At 41.8% G+C, this 20,241-nt stretch overlaps 1 non-coding gene across 1 annotated transcript; it reads left to right on the forward strand.

Annotated features, from left to right (window-relative positions):
* The first annotated feature begins 15,758 nt into the window (after window positions 1-15,758).
* On the forward strand, window positions 15,759-15,830 carry TRNAY-GUA (transfer RNA tyrosine (anticodon GUA)). Its single transcript has one exon. It is a non-coding gene; the product is annotated as a tRNA-Tyr (tRNA).
* The last annotated feature ends 4,411 nt before the right edge of the window (window positions 15,831-20,241 follow it).

The raw sequence follows: 20,241 nt of genomic DNA on the forward strand, positions 1-20,241 counted from the left end.
TCCCTCTTACTCCTCCCCTTTTTTTGTTTTTGCTTTTGTTTTAAGGAAAGGGAGAAAGGAAACCCATACACCCTAAGATGGGAAGATAAAAAATATTTAAGTCAAGGATGGAGGAGACTGAGGGTAGGGGATAGCTGGTTATCACATTCCAGGCTAGCAATAGGTGTGTAGAACAGACGCAGAAAGCCACTGAGACTGAAGGTTAAAAATACCACTATGTGGTCTCCAACAGAGTCAGCCCACGCCGAGGGGACCGGGAAGGGTAGAGAAAGGAGGCCTGGGGGTAGGCGTGGGCGTGTAGGCAAGAGAGAGATGCAGATACACAAGTCCAAGAACAAACTAGTTTTAAAAACTCAGTGTCTTTCTCACTCTTTTTGTCCCTACACACATCTCTCGGCCCCTGAAGCAAAAGACCCGGGCTCCTGGTTTTCCCGCAGGGTTTTTAGAGTTTTAAGAAGCCCAAGGCAGCCTACAAAGAACACGAATCCCGGAATCTGACCCCAGGGCCGGTTGGGGAGGTAGCAAGAGCCAGGTCAGGACTCGAGGGTGTGAGAGTGGGGTCGACAGTATACCCGGGGAGGGAGCAAACGTGGGAGGCCCGTGCTGGAAACTATCAAGAGTTTCTGCATTAAAACAAACGCCACTCCAACGCTAGCCGTGGCGGGGCCTGGACCTAAACTGAGCCCGCGCGGCCCGAGCCGGCGACTGGAAGCCCCGAGGGTAGAGAGTTTCTGGACCCGGGGAACGAACGCGAGAGAGCAAACCTCAGCCCAACTTTTCCGCCTGGCACAGAGAGCGGGGCAAACAGATCTGAGTCCCCAGAAAAGCAGAAACTGATTGGGCGCGGTGGGGTGGGGTGGGGGGGTCCAAGTGGACCGGCTGAGGATATGTGAATGGCTGGGTGGGGTGGGGGTGGAGAACAGAAAACAGTCCTGCCTTACAAATCCCAAAGCCGGAAAAGAAATATAAAATCTCTTCCTAAACACCCTCCCCCCTCCAACCACGCCACCACGGCAAGTGGGCCCAAAGAAACGGCTCGCTGCTTCTAATTTGGGGACCTATGTTAATGAAGTTGGTAATTAATTCGTCGCTTTGTTGTCGGTTCTTATACTGTATGTGTAATCAAATGTGGACGTCCTTGGGATTTACAGCAATTAACGAATTACGGGAGTGCGCACGAGGCAGCCGGCGCTCGGCAGCCCGGCTGGGCTCCGGCTCGGGCTCGGCCCGGGGCTGGGCACTCGGCGGCCGCGGCCGGGCTGGCAGGTGCCTCTTGAGCTTTGGGCCCAGGGTCCCCCACGAGCCCTCGAGCGGCCCGGGGTCTGCCCATCTCCTCCTGGGCCCTCCGCGAGCGCTCCAGTCCGAAGAGACCCGGTGACTGTCGCGTTCCCAGAAGTCGAGACTCTCAGGGGGCCCGGGCTGGGGGGAGGGTGAGTACGGACCTTTTTTCTCACCCCGCCCCCACTGTACTAAAATGCCTGACCACTGCCGGGAGCCTTTAATTGAGGGTGGGGGAAAACGCCCCAGGCGGTCTGGCGGGTGCGGCGTAGGTTGGGAACCCTAGACCAGGGTCACCTTGCTTTCGATGAGGGAAGGGCAAAGCCACCCCGATCCCCTGAACCACAGTCTCCTACCTACCCCCAGAGAAGAACAGGGTTTCCCCCAGTTTGATCACAATGAGGTTTAAAGCATCAAAGAACGAAAAAGAAAAATGGACGTTGTGGTTCTGGCGGAGGGAAAGGGCCGGGAGGGAGGCCTTGGGGGCAGCGGGGGCGGGGTGGGGTGGAGAAATATCAGAACGCTCGCTTGTGATCTCCACAAAGTGAGTGAAAAATTTTAGACTGAGAGATCTATCTACAGTGGGATCCCGAGCCGTGGGAAAAAACCCTTCCGGCCCGACGTCTTCTCTGATGGCGGGGGCAGCGAATCTCCCGGAAAATCCCCGGGTTCTGGCGGATTTTGGTGCCTCGGGGGCGTGGAAGGGCTTTTCCCTTTCCAGCGGCCTGGAGCAGACAGCTCCCGCTTCTCCTTTGCCCTCTCGTCTAATAACTTCGCAGAAATGCGGGGCCAATAAACCACGAGTTGGAAATGGACAGTGTTAAATAAACAAGGGTCTCTTTAAAATTCTCATCCACTTCAGATGTCTAAAGTAAGATTGTGATGATTTTGTCACGGTTTGGTAAATTTACCCCTTTAAGAGGCTTTCATAAATCCCAGAACACACCTTCAGCCAGATTTGAATATAGATTTAGGTTTTAAAACCCAGAAGCTGGAAACACCGCTTTATCAAAGAGAATTTCCCTTTAGCTTAGCAATGTGCTGAAGCTCTTAAAAGATTGGATCTGAGAGAGAGAGAGAGAGAGAGACAGAGAGACAGAGAGGAGAAAGAGAACTAGACAGAGAGAGGCAGACAGGGGGAAAAAAGACTCTTTTTCTTTCTAGAGGAATTCTGCCCAGACTCTGCAGCAGTTGGAGCAAGCAAGGTTTCTCCTGGGTGCTTCCTGGAAAAGTTGCAAAATTGCTCTTCACCTGTAAGAACATGCTTTTTATCTTCCAGTCTCTTCTTGTCAATTTGGAAGTTGCAGACAGCCGGCTCAGGTACAGTCCCCACAAAAACCTACTCTAGGTCAGGACAAAAGCCACTAGCTTTGGGCGGGGGTGGGGGTGCTGGGCTGTTGTGCAGAAAACCTTAGACACTTGGTGGGAGAAAAAGACTCCTTGGATGAAAAGTCTAACTCGATTTTCTGTAAGTCCTTGAGCTTCCAATGTACTTACTACATAGTCATTTTATTGTCTCTGTTCATGTTTAACTTTTTTTCCCTGTGTCCTCTGTCTTTAAGTTTTTTTTTTTTCCCCCTAAGAATCTGATTTATAGTAGCATGCTTTATGTTTTTAAGTAATTTTCATAAACAAGTGGATGGTTTTTAATTGCCATGAGTACAATTATCTTGCTATAAATATGAGATGTAAGCATTCAGAAGCTAAATTAAGAAAACCAATACACAGGGAATTAAATTATTTGTCAGAGCTTGCATGCAGTTTCCAAAATATGGCTGATATTCATATTTCAAAATCTAGATGCATGTTTGGTGCTAGCTGGGCTTACATTCTCCACCCCACATGCCAGGGCAGTTTAAAATATTCCAAACTTTCCTCCAAGTTTATTAAGTATGGTGGTATGGGGGGGGGGGGAGTGGAGGAGTGGGAGGAGAAAGGAGAGAGATCTCAGTATTCTTTCAGGCTAATTAAAAAAGAAGATGAAGAACAAAACCCATATTCCGTGAGAACACAGCCTCTCAGGGGGAAAGGAGCCAGTTAGACTCCTTGTACACTTACTTCAGAAATATGAAGATTAATTTCCAATCTTTTCAGTGATTCAGTGGAAAGTGGGGAACCACATCTAGCCTTAAAACTGCCATGATATTTAGAAAGAAGTCATTTTTTCATTAGGTTTTAAAATATGTCTCTATTAAAATCTTTGACAAGATTAACTTTAATTAATTTTTTTAACAAGAGTTAAATATTAGTGATGCAGGCAGAATTGGAGGGGAAATAGGTGACAGATCACTTATGAATTAAGCTTGGGTCGCTTATTCCCTGTATTGCTATAGCCTCAGAAAAGAGGGTAAGGGGGAAAGAACCAACATCAAAGATAGGATTGTGCTGTCCTGATAAAAGAATCGGAGGCAAATTCCAAATGCAAAAAAAAAAAAAAAAAGAGGAAAAGAGGACCATGTTGTTCCGGAATGAAACGGATTAAGATTGTGTGACAAGTGGGAGATGTGGGGCTGTGAGACATTTATGAGCTGAGTGTGAGCTAGGAGCTATGCGTCTGTTCCTGAGTGTGTAGGGACCAAGGGTGTGTGCAGAGCAAGGTTAGGGTGGGGGATAGGAAGGGCATGTGATTGTGAGAGACAGTGTGAGGGGTGTGAGTGTGGGTTTGGGTGTGTGTTAGGAGAGTGTGGAAAGGAATGTGGATGGATTGTTGAAGGGTGGTAGCTGTCAGTTTATATAATTTTCATCTCTTGGTCCTGAAGTTTCCTTGAAGTCAATTCTACTACGGGCAGCAGCCTTGAGCTTACAGAGCTGATATAAAACAACCATTACAGTCCAATATCTTGCCTGTTTGCAAACTTCATTTAAAACTGGGGGAAAAAAGACCCGAGAATGGTTTTGTAAGAAAGGAAAAAAAGAAGAAAAGAAAACCGCAGTGAAGCTTTAAACTAGTTTGGATAAATCTCTAATCTTTTATTTGTAACCTTTTACAAGCTTTATTTCCTGTATATGAAAAGCTTCTTTTATATGGGCACGACAGACTTTTCCTTTGGATTTTTAATTAGAGTCCATCAATTGTAGCCATATTTAAGAATCAATATAAAGTAATCCTTCGAGATGGGATAAGGTTTTAATCGAAAATCTAATTTCCCACTCTTTGCAGATCATTTTAAGGAGCTGGTTGATTTTTTTTTTTAAGAGTTCAATTTTTAAAAGACATAACACCTAAAAACCTGGAAAAGATCATGTCTGCAAATAACCAACTGATGTCGCCTTACAAAGAAAAAAAAATCTAGCTTTTGTAGGGAACTTTTTTCTTCTATTTAGAAGAATTTGACCTATATTTTTCTCAAACACTATCCTGTAATGTGGCTCCTATGAGAGTATTCACATTGAATGGGGAGAGAAAAAGAGAGAAATTGTTTGTCTAAAATAGTATTTCATATGCAAAAGGTAGTAACTTAAAATTTTTTTTATTAACAAAGAAAACACAGATCTTGACAGATCCTTTTCACTACAGCCTTCCAAATTCCCAAGATTAGAAAATGAATAATAAACACCTTTCATTTTTGCTCACGGATGCAAAGTTTTCATTTTCATATCCAGGAAAGAACATTTCTGACCAGTTTTTAAACTTCAACACTAGAATTTTGTGATTTAAATTTTTTTTTTTTTGCAATAGTTGAAAAGTTGTTTATCACAAAGGAATAGAATTTTAAGCAGTTCTGGTAGTTACTAGCTTTCAATTCCCCCCTCCTTTTTTTTTTTTAAAAGAAGAAATATGAAAGCAAGGAAGAAAACAGATAAACAAAAACTAATTGTAGGTGCACAGCCCAAACATTTTTTGCCCCTTAATGATCAGGCTAAGGGATTTGTTCAAAGACTGCACATTGTCTAAATGTGCTCAGTGCATTTTCAACAAACATCACTGTTTTAGTTTAAGATCTGCAAATTATCCCTAAACTAGAAGGGATCCACCCAAAGTTTATAGGCGTATTTTCCAGTCACTGACTTGTTTTTATTGTTACATCTGTTGAATGCGTTTTAAAAAATGAACTCATGGTACTTGCTTTTTGAAATCTGAATGAAGCGGTTTTGAACATATTTGATACTCATGCTTTCCTTTTATCTGCAGAAATTTCAATTTATTTAAAAGCCTGCCGTTTAATGCACTACATGGCCGCCTACATTTTAGAGAAACTCTCTTGTATTTCTCCGTAATCGCGTCTAATGAAAACCTGGGATTTTCCTTTATTAAAAAAAATGTGAAAATATAATGCATCTTCATTAGGAAAATTGACTGCTGTGCTCACGACAGTTCTTAATTGAAAAGGCAACCTATTTTAATGGTGTGGTTGAGAAGAAGATTACATACTTTATCCAAACACAAAGACAATTAATAATGAGAAGCAGGCTGCTGCCATTAACTCTAATGCAGTTGCATCAATGTCAGTGAAAAGTGCTCATACCTGAGATACAGGGTGCAAACTCCCCTGGCTCCCTCCTTCCCCAATTCACCCACTTAATTTGGGTTTCGTAACGTGTAAGCGCCAGGGCCACTGTCATCAGGCGGACTAGTTTTGGGCAAGTGCGGCGCAGGGCCAGGCGCCCCTTCCCGCAGGTCGCGCGGTCCCGGGCAGCGCCGTCCGGTCGGAGGCGCCCCAGTCGCGGGTGTCTGCGCTCAAGCCTGGTGCCCTCCAGCCTGCGATCCGAGCTGGGCGAGAGCGGCCGCGACCCCCGCGGGCTGGAAGGTTAGGAGACCCAGGGCCACCTGGTGCATTTTGAAAAGTTTACCCAAAGAGACAGGGCTGCCTCGGAGACTGGATTCTGCTTTGATTCTCTTACGGAAAAGTCGTGGGGGGAGAAAATCTTTAAATTGAGAGCTTGTGGGGTGGGGGGCTCTGGGCGCATATGGTCATCCGGCGGAGTGACCAAGTTTGCCAAAGCGCCCCCTCTCCAACTCGGGCCAAGAGAGCAAAGCGTGAGTGTGTGTGTGTGCGCGCGCGCGCGCGTCTCAGTGTGTGCGTGTGTGATCGCGCGTGCGTGTGTATCGAACGCGGGGGATCCCAACCTTCCCTAGGTTCAAGCACGCCCCGGCTCCAGGTTGGGCAATGGGGAGGAGGAGTCAATCACCTCTGGGCTTTATCCTTTCCCCGGCGAGGCCCGGCCAATTCAGGCCTGGCGCCGGCCACCTCGAACCCGGGGCGGCTAGCAGCCCGAGCCGGCCCACGAAAGGGAGACCCCGGGCTCTAAAGCCGGGCGCGCCTAGTGCCAGGCGTGACCCTGCGGACGGCCGAGCCTGGCACTCCGGGGCTCGGGGACCCGAGGTCACGGTCGGCCGAGGCAGTCGCCAAGCCCTGGAGTAGGGGAGCAGGGGAGGGGCTACAGGTTGGGAAAGGGGTGATCTCAATTTGTTTTTTTTGGTTTTTTTTTTTTTTTTACGGGGTGTTTTCGGCGCCCGCGAGGGGTAGGCGCCTACAGCTTGGAGTCCTACAGCCCTCGGAACCCGCTCTGCCCCTGTCTCTTCCACAGCACCATCTCCCAGCCCGAGGCTCAGGCAATTAGGGGAGGTGGCACCTCTCCATCAGTATCACTCTCTCCCTCAAAGTGGGGCAAGGGGCGGCCGCAGGCTAACAGGCGCACTCAGACCAGGAGGTCTCTTCCCTTCACCAAAGGATTAGTGGGGGAGGGCGGCGAGGGGGGCCGAGCTCCTTCAGGGAATTCGGAAGGCTTCTCGCATTGGCCAGCCACACAGAGCGCCAAGGAGAGATACACTGCTGGGGTCTGAGCTCGTGGGAGGTGCTTGGGAGGTAAGAGAGGAGCTGGTAGTCAGACTTTCAAGGCTGCCCCAGGACACTCACACGCACATTCGGAGGAACCGGGTCCATCCTCCATGGCACAACTGGACACACGCCTTGCCATTGGAAGGTAGCCTTAGAGGAAAGTTCTTCCCACAAATGCACACTTTCATCTGCAGCTCTGTGTCCCTGGGCCAGCCTTATTATATCCCTCCTTCAATCATACCCCACTTTTCCTCCTGTTTGCATCTATTCATCTTCAGACTTCCTGCAGACTTGTCATTTTTGTGATTCTGCTCGCGAGTTAGGGAGCCTCTCAAAGCTTCTGAAAACAAGCGTACCTGGAGTTTTCCGGGAAACCCCAGGCTCTTCCTTTCCCTCCCTCGAGGAGAGGTGGAAGAGCCCTGTAAGCTTCCTTTGATGGAAGGAAGGTTGATCAGTTACTTGTCATGGTTTAAGAACTTTCTCTCCTCCTCCCCCACCTCATTCTATCTAATGTATCTAGAGCTTTTCCTGTTCCTTTGGACAGCCTTTTTCAGAGTGCAAAAGTTGAAGTACTCTGCTGCTGCTAAGTCACTTCAGTTGTGTCCGTCTCTACGCGACCCCATAGATGGCAGCCCACCAGGCTCTGCCGTTCCTGGGATTCTCCAGTCAAAAACACTGGAGTGGGTTGCCATTTTCTTCTCCAATGCATGAAAGTGAAAAGTGAAAGGGAAGTCGCTCAGTCGTGTCCGACTCTTTGCGACCCCATGGACTGCAGCCCACCAGGCTCCTCCATCCATGGGATTTTCCAGGCAAGAGTACTGGAGTGGGGTGCCATTGCCTTCTCCGTGAAGTATTCTAGTTACTATTTATTAGACAAGCCTTGGTTTCTGCTCCTGATGAGGCCTCCTGTGTCAGCCGGATATCAAGGGAGAGACAAGGTTACCAAGATCAGTAAGAAGCGGTTCTCTTCTTGGAATTTATTGAACCTTAGATGTCATACTTGCCCAACAACATAAGAGTAACAATAGACTAACTTGTTTTTGTGGATCTGTTTCTTGTCATTTGACCTATCAATGCTAGAGGCATGTTTCTTAGCATGTGTGTGACTTTGGATAGCAACTCAGTAATGACATTCATAATCACTTATTGAATACAATTTAAGCTAGTTCAGCAACAGATAGTAGCTTTTAGCCTAAATGGCAGTTTTCTGGCAGCTTATTCAACCAATGGACAGGCAAAAAGCAAAAGATATAATTGCATCCAATACTTAGCTCCTGAGTATGGCAGTTACCACTGAAGAGACACACAGACCACACCAAAATAGATGGTATGTTCTGAGTTAGTTTTTGAAAAGCTGTTTGGTTGTGTTCTCTTGTATTTGATGTACTAAATAGGCCAAAGAAACACAGAAGAAACAAGCATGGTTTATAGAAATTGAGTATCAATATAATCGTGACTTTAATAATTTATCCTTACCTTGCCCTACTGTTTCAGTAAAAAAAAAAAAACCCACAAAAAACCAGAAGTGTCAAAGTCCTAGGTGAAGGTTTTTTCTCACAAGGAGATATTCTGTAGACACTAGATATTCACCAAAGAATAGGTCTCCTCAAGGAAGCCGGGGTTTATAATAAGACACTTGGAGGGAAACCAAATAATACCATTATCATTAAGAAATATTTTTAAATGACCTGGTAGTTGACCTTGGATAGATACAACCTCACTCAACTACTTTCCAGTAAAAGAAAACACATTTTGCATTAGACCATATAGTCTTAAATCCAATTGCATATTTGGATCAATTTGGTCTATTAACCAATTTATTCAGCACATGGAAGGATGGGTAAATATATTTTTCATGTTCAAAAATTTCCATTGAAATTTCTGATTTCTCTAAAGATGAGTAATTACCAACCCCAAAAGTCTCTATAACACAAGTTTTTTTTTTTAAGTTGATTGTAACATGAACTCATATTCATTCCTTTATTCATTCATTCAACAATCATATTCAAGGGCCTACTATGTATTATGCAGTTTTCAGGAGTTATATCTAGAGATTCAGATATAATCAGAACCAGAAACTAAGTTACTTTTTGTTTCTATTTAAAGCAGAAGCAAATAGTTATAATAAGCATTTCATCTAAAAGTTTACATTATCAACTGTCTTTGGAAATTTCGTCATCACATATCTGAGGGCAGAAGTCATCTTGATTTTTCTGGTTTTTAGAGTATAGAAGATTATTGGGAACAAAAATTAAGCATGGAGGGATTTGTCAGTTGCTCAAGGTTGTAAGTACTTAGGTTGATCATCCACAGCAGTGTTCCAGGGGAAAACTGTAGGAGTTGTTTGCATTCACCGACAAAAGTAGATGTCTCTTAATGTTCAAATTTGATTTGTTTCTAAAACATAAAATCAGAAGGCAATTGAGTGTACATTTTATTTTATGTTTAGATAGAGTATGTGCTTTTCAGCAGATGCTTTTTTTAGATAGGAATAAACATAACCTTGAGATTTAATTCCATATTCTTTTAGCCAATATCTAAAAGATACAGATATGTGTGGCATTGTTACACGTTTATCTTATTCTTAAGAGAATGCAACAAAAAGTATTTGACATGATTATGAATACCAGTTGCCTTTTAAGTCTTTTTTCTTGGCTCAACATAATTATTGTATATTTATTTGTTTTTGACCATTTTAGGTTTGACTACTTGTGAGTCCTTGAATTTGATGGGTCTTATTTCTTTGTGAATCTATGATTTCCAAAGTAACAACTCACACTCAAATATAGTCTTTCCTAAGAAGACTTTCTCCCCCTTTTTTTTAATTTGCCCTCCGTCCATAAAACAGACACTACCATGGATTTTTTCATTGGTCACTGATGGAGTTATTGAATGTGATCACGTGATAGATTAGAACTAAGTCTCCATAGAAGTGGCTAGTGTATAAAGCCTCCTTTTTTCTGGTGAACTTTAACAGGGAGGAATTAAATGCTATCTTTTATAAAGCAATCTTACTGATCTATGTCTATCTAGACCCACTAGAGTCTTTGAGCCATCTCTTCACCAGTAATTATTTTATCTTTTGAGTATAATTTGAGGGTCATGGCACCCATGCGTTTAGTCTGTGGTCTGTAGAGATACCATATTCATTAATACCTTTGATACAAAGTATTTGGAGGGTTTTTTTTTTTAATATCCTAAAAACATCGAAAAATACATTCTTTGCTTTCCAAATTTGGTCTTTTTAATTTCCTGTACAGCTAAGAGGACATGAAAGCCCTTTTGTTCTAGAGCTGTGGATTCTTATGTTCAAGGTGTTGTTTGTTTGTTCCAGGGACTGCACTTGTGATTTTAAAGTGCCATAAATTCTTCTAACTAAGCCCCTATAGTCTTTATACTACCATGCCAGCTTAGATTGAATTCTTGGGAATGGAAAAAAAAAATTTCCACAAGATTAGGTAGCTATTCATATTATAAATATGACTTTATTAAATTTAACTGGCAAAGAGATCTATTGCAAGTAAAGAAGGTGAAAATGCAGGCCTAAAATATCCAGGAATGAAAATAGAACATTTAATTTCTGATTCTCTCTGCAGGTGGGGTGTGAAATAGAATGCTTGTGTTGCTGCTGCCAGAATGCTTGCCTGTTTTTACACTTTCGTAAGGGATGTGGGCAATACACAGGAATACTTCCTGAAGTGCAACAGGGTTAATGTAGAAATTCATTAGACGTAAGGAGGGCAGTATTTGCTTTATGGAAGTTCATGGGTCTCTTGATGCCAAAAAGGATGGATGAGAAAGATGGTGAAACGAAAAGGAGATGAGAATCCAGACACTCCATCAGCAGCCTTACCCTGTGACAGACCCAGAGGCAACTCCAAATCCACCAGGGCAACTGCCTGTTCAGTTTGCCAAAGAGCCAGATGCTGTTGCTTGGAAGAATCTCCTCCACAGCTTGATGTCTGGGTCCTGTGATTGCCGTCCAAAGAACAGTGGTGGGGCATGCTGGGATGAATGCAATCCCAGCATCCCACCACAGTGTTTTCTTTTTTTAAAAAAGAGTCATTTTAAATTAAATAAGTTTTAAGACTCATATGTTATTTTTGAAAATTTAAAAAGGAAATTGGAAGACAATAGTACAAATCAAGGCTGCATATCTGGAAAAAAAAACACTCTTAAATTTTATCTTGCTTTTGGGTCATATTTAATTGTCCCATGAGGACTGGGACATTTAGAAGAGATGAAAGACCATCCACCATTCACAATGATGAGATAAATATTACTAGAAGAATGGTGATAAATATTACTAGAAAAATGGTGATGCAGATGGTATTTATTATTTATGTTATTAACTATGATCACTTATAATTTACTTACATGAAATATAAGTGAGACATTTAATTTTAGGATTCGTTTTGCAACAGAATTTTGATTGTGGATGCCAGTGAATGTAGTTTAAGTCCAAAAAGCAGTAAGAAAAATGCTAAGGAACATTTAAGGGGAAAAAAGTCATCCCTGACTGTCTGATGATTCCCCAGCTTCTCTTCTTAAAAATCAACAGGATTGTCCTATGAAGTAACATCTTTCCTTTTCAAAATGTGTGTTAATATCTGTTGTGTTGTAGCTGAGTGAATAATATCTGCTGCATGTTTTTGAGTCATTCAGACAACTTCAGCAAATGAATAAAATTTGATTCCAGTGTACAACCAAAATCTTTGCCCTTTTTGTATAATCTTTTATTTTTCTAATTATAGGAATTTTTTTTCCCTTTACTATTCCCAGACTTCATTTAATAGCCTGATAGTAACCCTGAGTGCCAGGGTAAATCTGTAATTTCTTTAATCATTGTGATCAATGTGAACCATGGCATGATTAATTCGGCCATGGTAAAAGGTAACGGTTAAAAAGATAATCAAAATATTTGGATAGTAATAACTTGCTATGGAGCTGAGATTCTCAACCAGGGGTGATTTCTCCCCCCAGGGGACTCTTGGCAATGTCTGGAGACATTTTTGGTTGTTACAACTCTTATCTAGTTGGTAGCTACCAGAAATGCTGCTGAATATCCCGTAATGCAGAGAGCAGGCCCTAGCAACAAAGAATTGTCTGACCTGAAATGTAAATAGGTGCCAAGCTTGAGCAATTCTGGTGTAGGAAAATAGATAACATGTATACTAATGTTGACATTTAAGTTTTTTGGTGATTACCAAAATATAAATAGCTATATAGTACCACAAATGCAGATGAAAAATTTAAAAACCCAGTCACTGAAATATTTTAAAATATCTTCAGGTTTGGGATCATATAGACAGGCCATAATATAATTCTTACTTTCTTCAAAATGTATGTATCATCCTCACTTCAGTTATTATTTTTTTTTTTCAATTATTGTTTAACCACATAACTAGCCATATCTTGATGAAGTTAGCAGTAACTTCGAGTTATTATGCTCAGGTTTCATGAATGGTATACTAATTCAGCAGGAAAATTAAGTTAAAGAATTTTTCGTTTTTGACCTTTTTTTTTAATGTTGAAAACTTCTTTCCAAAATATTTGCAAAATCCATAGAATTATAAAGAGGAAAATGAAATCTTTAATTCTACCTTATGCGTTTAGTTTCTGTAAACTCAAAGTTGTGCAAGTGGACATTAATTTCTTACTATAGGAACAAATACTGTTTGACAAAATATTTCATTATAATTAAGTTTTCATGATATTAATTCCCCTGTGCAGCAGATGAAAAGTGAAATTTTTAGTCATTTTCATAATTGTTCCCAATACTAGTTTTTCTCCCCTTTTCTGAGTGTGAATTTTTTGGGTTTTTGTTTGTTTTTTAAAGTAGTGTTTTAATTATACTAAATAGAAGGTATCTCTGCATAGAAAAACTTGCTTAGACCACAAAGTTAATGAAATAAAGCACAGTCTTTAAATAACAAATTGAGCAGCAATGAATTTGTATTAACATTTGGGCAGTTACACACAGCTTCTGCTTTATTTAATCCATTAATCTTTGGTTTCCTCCTCAGACCCAAATTGCCTATTATCAGGGGGGCTGTGGAGAAAGTGGAAATGGCCCATATGGCCCAATCTTCAGGCTTTATCTTTTCTAGATTTAAAAACAGGGGCAAGTCCTCAAACTAACACAAGTTTTGTCTTACACATTTGGTAATGGACATTTTATGAAACCCTCTACCTGTCAATACAGGAGACACAAGAGACAGGGGGTTTGATTCCTGGGTCGGGAAGATCCCCTGGAGTAGGAAATGACAACCCATTCTTGTATTCTTGCCTGGAAAATTCCATGGACAGAGGATCATGGGGTTGCAAAGAGTCAGACACAACTGAGCAACTGAGCACATGCACACACCCCTCAACATAAAGCAAGAGCTTTAGTGAATAGCTTCTAGAACAGACCTTCTTTCCTTCCTAGCAAAGTAAGTCTCATTCCTGGAAGTGTAACAGGTGGCACATTCAAACAGTAACACGCCTGTCTAGGGGTTGATGTCTAGGGGTTGGATGAGACGTGATACTTTCTTTTTTAAACATACTCTGAGCAACACTATTTAGGGGAATCCCACCTTCTTGTGTCTACCAAGTTCAGCCAAATAAAAAGAAACATAATGAACGGCTTTCTAAAGGTTGCAAAAGAATCTTTTGAGAAATAAAATATAGCTGTATAATAAGTAATATGGCAAATGGCAAAAAATATTATTAAAATACAACTGAAGTGTGGATCCTTTCCATAATAAAGAATATATGGGTACTTTTGATAGTAAGACTACGGGATTATTTGTCCTGGTTCTGTTTTGGATCTTGTCCTTATGAACAGATGATGAGTCTCTGCTGGGCTTCCCCAGGTCCTGTGTTGCCCATGCTATCTTGACCATTTCTTTGAATTAAGGCTGATTTAGTAATTACAGAGAAATCCTAATCTCTGGGTGTTTCAAACTTAAAGTTTAGAATTTAATATTGAGTGTCTTCAACTATTTCTATACCTCTAGTTATTTCTGTTCCTAATTTATACTTGCAAAATGTCAGAATGTGTTGCTCATTTAATTCTTTAGGTGTCTATAAGATTATTTGACTGTCAGTTATAACACTCCTTTTATTTTTTTCTGCTGCTGTAGAGGAAAGGACCTGTATATCCACCCAGGGCTGATGGGGGAGAACGGAAACTCCTCTGGGCATGACCTAGAGGAGTTTTCTTTTTCTTTCCATCACTTACATGTCTTTATGGCTGCTTCTTTGTCATATTTTTACCTGCACTTTCATCATTAGCTAAAAAACGAACTAAGGAAACGTGTGCTTACTTCTAACTGGTGTTTGATGCTCATTTGTATGTGGTTTGTATATACAACATCTAACTTCTTCTCAGGCTGTTTAAAAAACAAAACAAAACACAGAACAGAGCATTCATGGCCTAGGAGCTACTCAACCCTTGGGACTAGAGTTGAGTATTAACGAGAATGAAGGACCTATTTTCGACACTGTTCTTTAAAATATAAAGAAAGTGTGGAAACCCAAGTGAACTGAAAGGGCTATGATGATAAAAATATTTCATGAGCATAGCACATAGTTAAAGGGTGAGTTCTTTTAACTTGAAGAAGAATGGCTGAAGTAATGACCCAAGTGATGTCATGAAATACAGAGATAATTTCTATAAGAGAGTTTTTAAAGGAAGCTCTCCATGCCTTCTTTATAAGATCAGAGAATATAAAGGAACTTAACATAGGAGCTTTTTCAGCTGAATACACAGACTCACATCCCCAGCTTACCCAACCCAGTGGTAAAACACAGGAATATGTTTACTGGTGGCCATTGTAGATTCTCTGTAGATCTCTTTGGAGATCTCTGGGAAGAGATTTGAAAGCTTTGGTTAAATAGCTTTATTTACACCTGCCTGAAGGTAATCTAATGATTTCTTAAGTTTCTTTTTTATTCTATGTGAATATAGAATATGTGAATATAATTTTAAAATTATTTTATTAATAGCCAAGGGAAATACTTACTTCCAACCAGTAAATTCCAGGAGGATCTCCTCATGTTTTGAGGATTTAAGAAGTTCATGTTGTGCAAAAATGGACTAGCCTTAAAATTCTCTCTCAAGAAAGCTCATAGTCCTTGCATGTTTTTCGTATGTACTTTTAAAACATCTTGGTATTATTTACTATTTAGTTACAAATTTTTATTACATGCTATGTTTTATCCCTCCAGAGCCAACACAAACCTTAAAAAATTTCAACCATTTGTTGTATCCTGAACTCTTTTTTTAGATGCTAACTTTGTTTGAATTGTTATATAGTAAAATTGACTTTTTGGGCACACTTGGTTTTATGTCTAATGCTGAGTAAGTTCAGGGTTTCCTGACTGTGGTGGTTACAGGACTCTGTGGTGGTTTAGTTGCTAAGTCGTGTCCAACTCTTGTGACCCCATGGACTGTAGCTTGCCAGGGTCCTCTATCCATGGGATTTCCCAGGAAAGAATACTGGAGTGGGTTGCCATTTACAGGACTCTATACATATGTTGAAAAATTCACAGAACCAAGCCCCGTTTGTATAGACACAGAAAAGTAATAGTATAGGTAAAATAGCACTGTTTTGACTATGTTGTTTCTACAGATAGATGAAAATATGTGCTTGTAATTTTCAGATAAAAATGAAAAAGTCAAGGATTTGGGCTCAACTAATCACAGTCAGGGCTTCCCTTGTAGCTCAGTCGGTAAAGAATCTGCCTGTAGTGCAGGAGACCCAGGTTCAATTCCTGGGTTGGGAAGATCCCCTGGAGAAGGAAATGGCAACCCACTCCAGTATCCTTGCCTGGAAAATCTCATGGACAGAGGAGCCTGATGGGCTGCAGTCCAGGGGGTTGCAAAGAGTCGAGCATGACTGAGTGACTAACACTTACTTACACTTACTTAATCACAGTCAACACACAGAAGAGAATTCTGTTAAACACTCCCCTTTCTTTTCATCTCGTCTTCAGAAAGGGAAGTTATTTTGAGACAGTAAACATAATAGGGTTAAAAATACCTGGAAATTTAGTACATGGTGTCAGAGAAGATACCACAATAGTCAAATGTAATGAGGTTGGATTGTATGTATTCTTCCCATTTGTCATTTCTTTTCAAAGCTATTATTTCACCCTTACTGATAACCTCTCTTCAGTTAAAAAAAATTACCATTAACATTCACTCACTTTTTGAAGGTTTTGAACAATTTTTTAATCCAACCAGCTATTTTACCTTACACAATAGATGTGGTTTTAGCCAATAATCTTCATTGTTAACAACATCCAATGGCTTTTAAACAATTATATGACATCCATTGTGTTCCACTTTCTTTCCATGGCAGTAAATGCCCTTTAAAGCACTCCAACTAGTAAGTACACGAGGTATCGTTTTCATAAAGCGATGTTAGCTGTCTCTTAATTCAATTATTCAACTCAAAGACTTCCTTCAGTGCTGCAGAATTGTCCTAGTACTTCCCCATTTCTGATGTTAACCTGAGCTGTTTGTGGCTGCTTGGATTGTAAAGTGTTTCTTTACCTATTTTGTTTATCTTTTAAAACTATTCTACCTGTCATGATGAAATGGTTTCAGATTTTTTTTTTAATCCATAGGAATTATAAGTAGATGTCATTTGTGTAAGTGTAAAGAAGAAATGAGCATCTTGGGTAGGGGGGTGAGTGGTGTCAGACCTCTACCCGTAAAGAAAGCCATGATATTAAAGCTCAAACTCTGTACCACCAGTGCCGCTGCTTCTTAATGCTCATTGCTTCCCATCCCCTTATTTCTGGGGTAAATCTTATTTGGGTCATTTGATTATTTACTTATTATCTCTAGAGGGTGGGTAGGCTAGTACTGTCTGAACTCCAAATAAACTCAAAATGTAATAAAGGTCAGAAGCTAGAAAGGATTAAATCCTTGTTATATTTACCTTTTGAAAACCCATCCAGTTTCACCCCACAATTTCATCCTGGGAAAAAGTAGAAATGGTATTGGATACATTATCAGAAGAGTGTCAGTATGTAGTTCTTTGCGGCTAACTAATTATGAATCATTTTTTCCTCTTATAAAATAAAAATTTGGAGTTAGTATGTGATAGATTTTTTCCCCCCTTCCTCTCTGAATTTTTAGGAATAGAAACAATAAGTGCCAAAATCTCCCTCATAGGTTTGATTCTACAGTAGCTAAAATGATGAATCATTTGGCTGACATGATTTTGCCTTTTTTTTTTTTTTTTAATAAATCCCTCAAGGTTCATTGTTGTAACTCTCAATCTGGCTACACCACTGTTACGGTTTTGAGCAGTAGGACCCTGGCATATCCACCATACTCAACCTGGGTTGCTCCTCACTGATCCAGCCAACTCCATCATGGCCCATATTAGCTAGAACTTCACTAATTGCAAATTCTTGGTAAACAGTAAGAGTTATACTTTTAGTATACTGACAGGATATTAATCAGATATGGGTGCTACTCACACCAGCATGGATCAAGGCACATGTGTTTCATGGTCATGGGCCAACCTCTGACTCTAAAAGACAATGTTGAACAACATAAATGTTTATTAAGGAAGACCACTGAAGAAGGAAGACCAAGCAGTGTCTATCTGAGTTAACCTGTGAGAGGTGCCAGCCTCCACCCTTTAGAAATATCACTGCCCAGGGAGTCATCTCACCTGTTCTTGAGGTTATCTGTGCCCACCTGTCTTTTAATCTCTACTTCATAGAGCTAACACACTTCTTTCACCCACGGGTTATAGGTATATGTCAGGTGGCCCCTTGGACATCCAGTAGAACAGGAAGTAGGTAACCTGGTGAAAAAACTGAGACTTTCTGAAGAGATTGACAGCTTGTCTATTTATCAGATGAATCTGATTTTCAACAGTCAGATTGAGGTATACAAAAACAGGTTTAGAGAAAAGCCGGGACAGAACCTGGTATGGATGTATTATCAGTTAAGAGACTCCTATAAAAAGAAATGAAAAAGAGAAAAGGAAGGGGGAAAAATGGAAACTTCCATTCACCTATGCATGTGTGTGTGTTCAGTTGTGTCTGACTCTCTGCAGCCCTACGGACTGTGGCCTGCCAAGTTCCGCAGTCCATGGGATTCTCTAGGCAAAAATTCTGGACGGCCATTTCCTCCTCCAGGGGATCTTCCTGACTCAGGGACTGAACCCATGTCTCCTGCGTCTCCTGCATTGCAGGTGGACTCTTTACCGCTGAGCCCTGGGGAAGCCCTGCTCTATTCACCTAACCCAACTAATTTTTTCCCCAGAATAAATGGCTTTAAATATATGAACTATATCTAATACAGATTAATTAGTATTATTAATATAAATTCAATGGAAGCCTGAACCACTATGAAAACAAAATAAATGGTGCGCACTTCACCTAGTCACATATGAATGCTAGCCCAAAGTGAATCTTCCTATTGTTTGAGGAGCCATAGTTCATAAAGATTTCTTTTTCTGTGAATCATAAAATGTTAATTCAGGTGTGGCAGTTCATGCTTGGTTTTATTCCTTCCTTCACCAAATGCTTATTAAGCACCTACAGTGAGGTAGAAGCTGTGGGGTCTATACAGAGGTATAATCCATGGGATACATAGAGGCAAAAGCCACAGTTGCTGCATCTATCAGTCAGGGTCCTGGCAAGGAATAGATGGTGCACTCAAGCATGGTAATTGAGGAGAGATGAATGAAGGGACTATTTACAAATGTGTTGGTGGGGATAGGGAGCCCACGAGGGATGGTGAAGCCCCATGGGACCAGCAGCACTGGGAGCCATTACTGCTCCTAATAATGAAGGGATAAAGGGAAGGAGCAGTTACTGGAACTGAGGGCAGTCTGCAGCCATGGTTGTGGCTGTCACCCTAGGAGGGAGCCACCTAACAGGAGCTGGGACCCCTCCAGGAGAGAAACGCTGACATGCCACGACCCATCAGGGAGGGGACTGAGCAACAGACGCCATGCACTCTCCCCTCCCACCCTCTGATTTCCTGAGGGTGGCTGTCATTGGTTAAACGGACCCCCAAACCAGAAAACCAGAGAAAAAGGGGGCCCACTGAAGGTCAGCACCCCAATATACAGAACAGAGTGGAGAAGGGAAGAGGATGGTTCTAGGGACAAGCAGCACACCCAGAACACTGACCTTGAGATATACATGCAAAGCAAGTTAAACACCGAACAGAGCAACAAAAACGTCATGAGATAATGACACATCATAGGGCAATATGGCCTGCTGAGGGGGAGGAGGGGGGGTTGTGGTATAACTCAGGGGAGACTCTTAGGAAAAAAGGAATACATCTGTGTTGGACGTTCAAGAGCATGCTAGGATTAGGTCAGGACAGACTAACCTGGGGTTCCCTGGTGGCTTGGATGGTAAAGAATCTGCCTGCAATGCAGGAGACCTGGGTTCGATCCCTGGGTCAGGAAGATCCCTTGGAGGAGGGCATGGCTACCCACTCCAGTATTCTCGCCTAAAGAATCCCCATGGACAGAGGGGCCTGGTGGACTACCATCCATGGGGTCTCACAGAGTCAGACTAAGCGACTAAGTGACTGAGTGACTAACTCACAGATTAATGTGGAGGATGGTCCAGTTGGGGGGACAGCAGAGGGAACAAAGGCCTGGAAATAAGAGTGAATATAGCACAGTTTATTGAGAGATATGTCCAACTGGCTGAAGCACAGAATAGATGCCTTAATGAAAATGCCAGGGATTTCTGTGAGAATGTGAAAATTGCCATTTATAAAATTTCCCCTTTTCTTTACTGAAAGTGAAAGTTGCTCAGTCATGTCGAACTCTTTGTGACCCCATGGACTATACAATCCATGGAATTCTCCAGGCCAGAATACTGGAGTGGGTAGCTGTTCCCTTCTCCAGGGGATCTTCCCAACCCAGGGATCCAACCCAGGTTTCCTGCATTGCAGGTAGACTCTTTACCAGCTGAGCCACCAGGGAAGCCCAAGAATACTGGAGGGTAGCCTATTCCTGCTCCAGTGGATCTTCCTGACCCAGGAATCTAACCAGGGTATCCTGCATTGCAGGTGGATTCTTTACCAGCTGAGCTACCAAAGAAGCCCTATTTTTACTTATGCTGGGAAAGATTGAAGGGAACAACAGAGGACGAGACGGTTGGATGGCATCACCGACGCAATGGACAGGAGTTTGAAAAGCTC

Source organism: Bos javanicus, chromosome 10 (genome assembly GCF_032452875.1).
Source record: "Bos javanicus breed banteng chromosome 10, ARS-OSU_banteng_1.0, whole genome shotgun sequence".
Taxonomy (NCBI): Eukaryota; Metazoa; Chordata; class Mammalia; order Artiodactyla; family Bovidae; genus Bos; species Bos javanicus.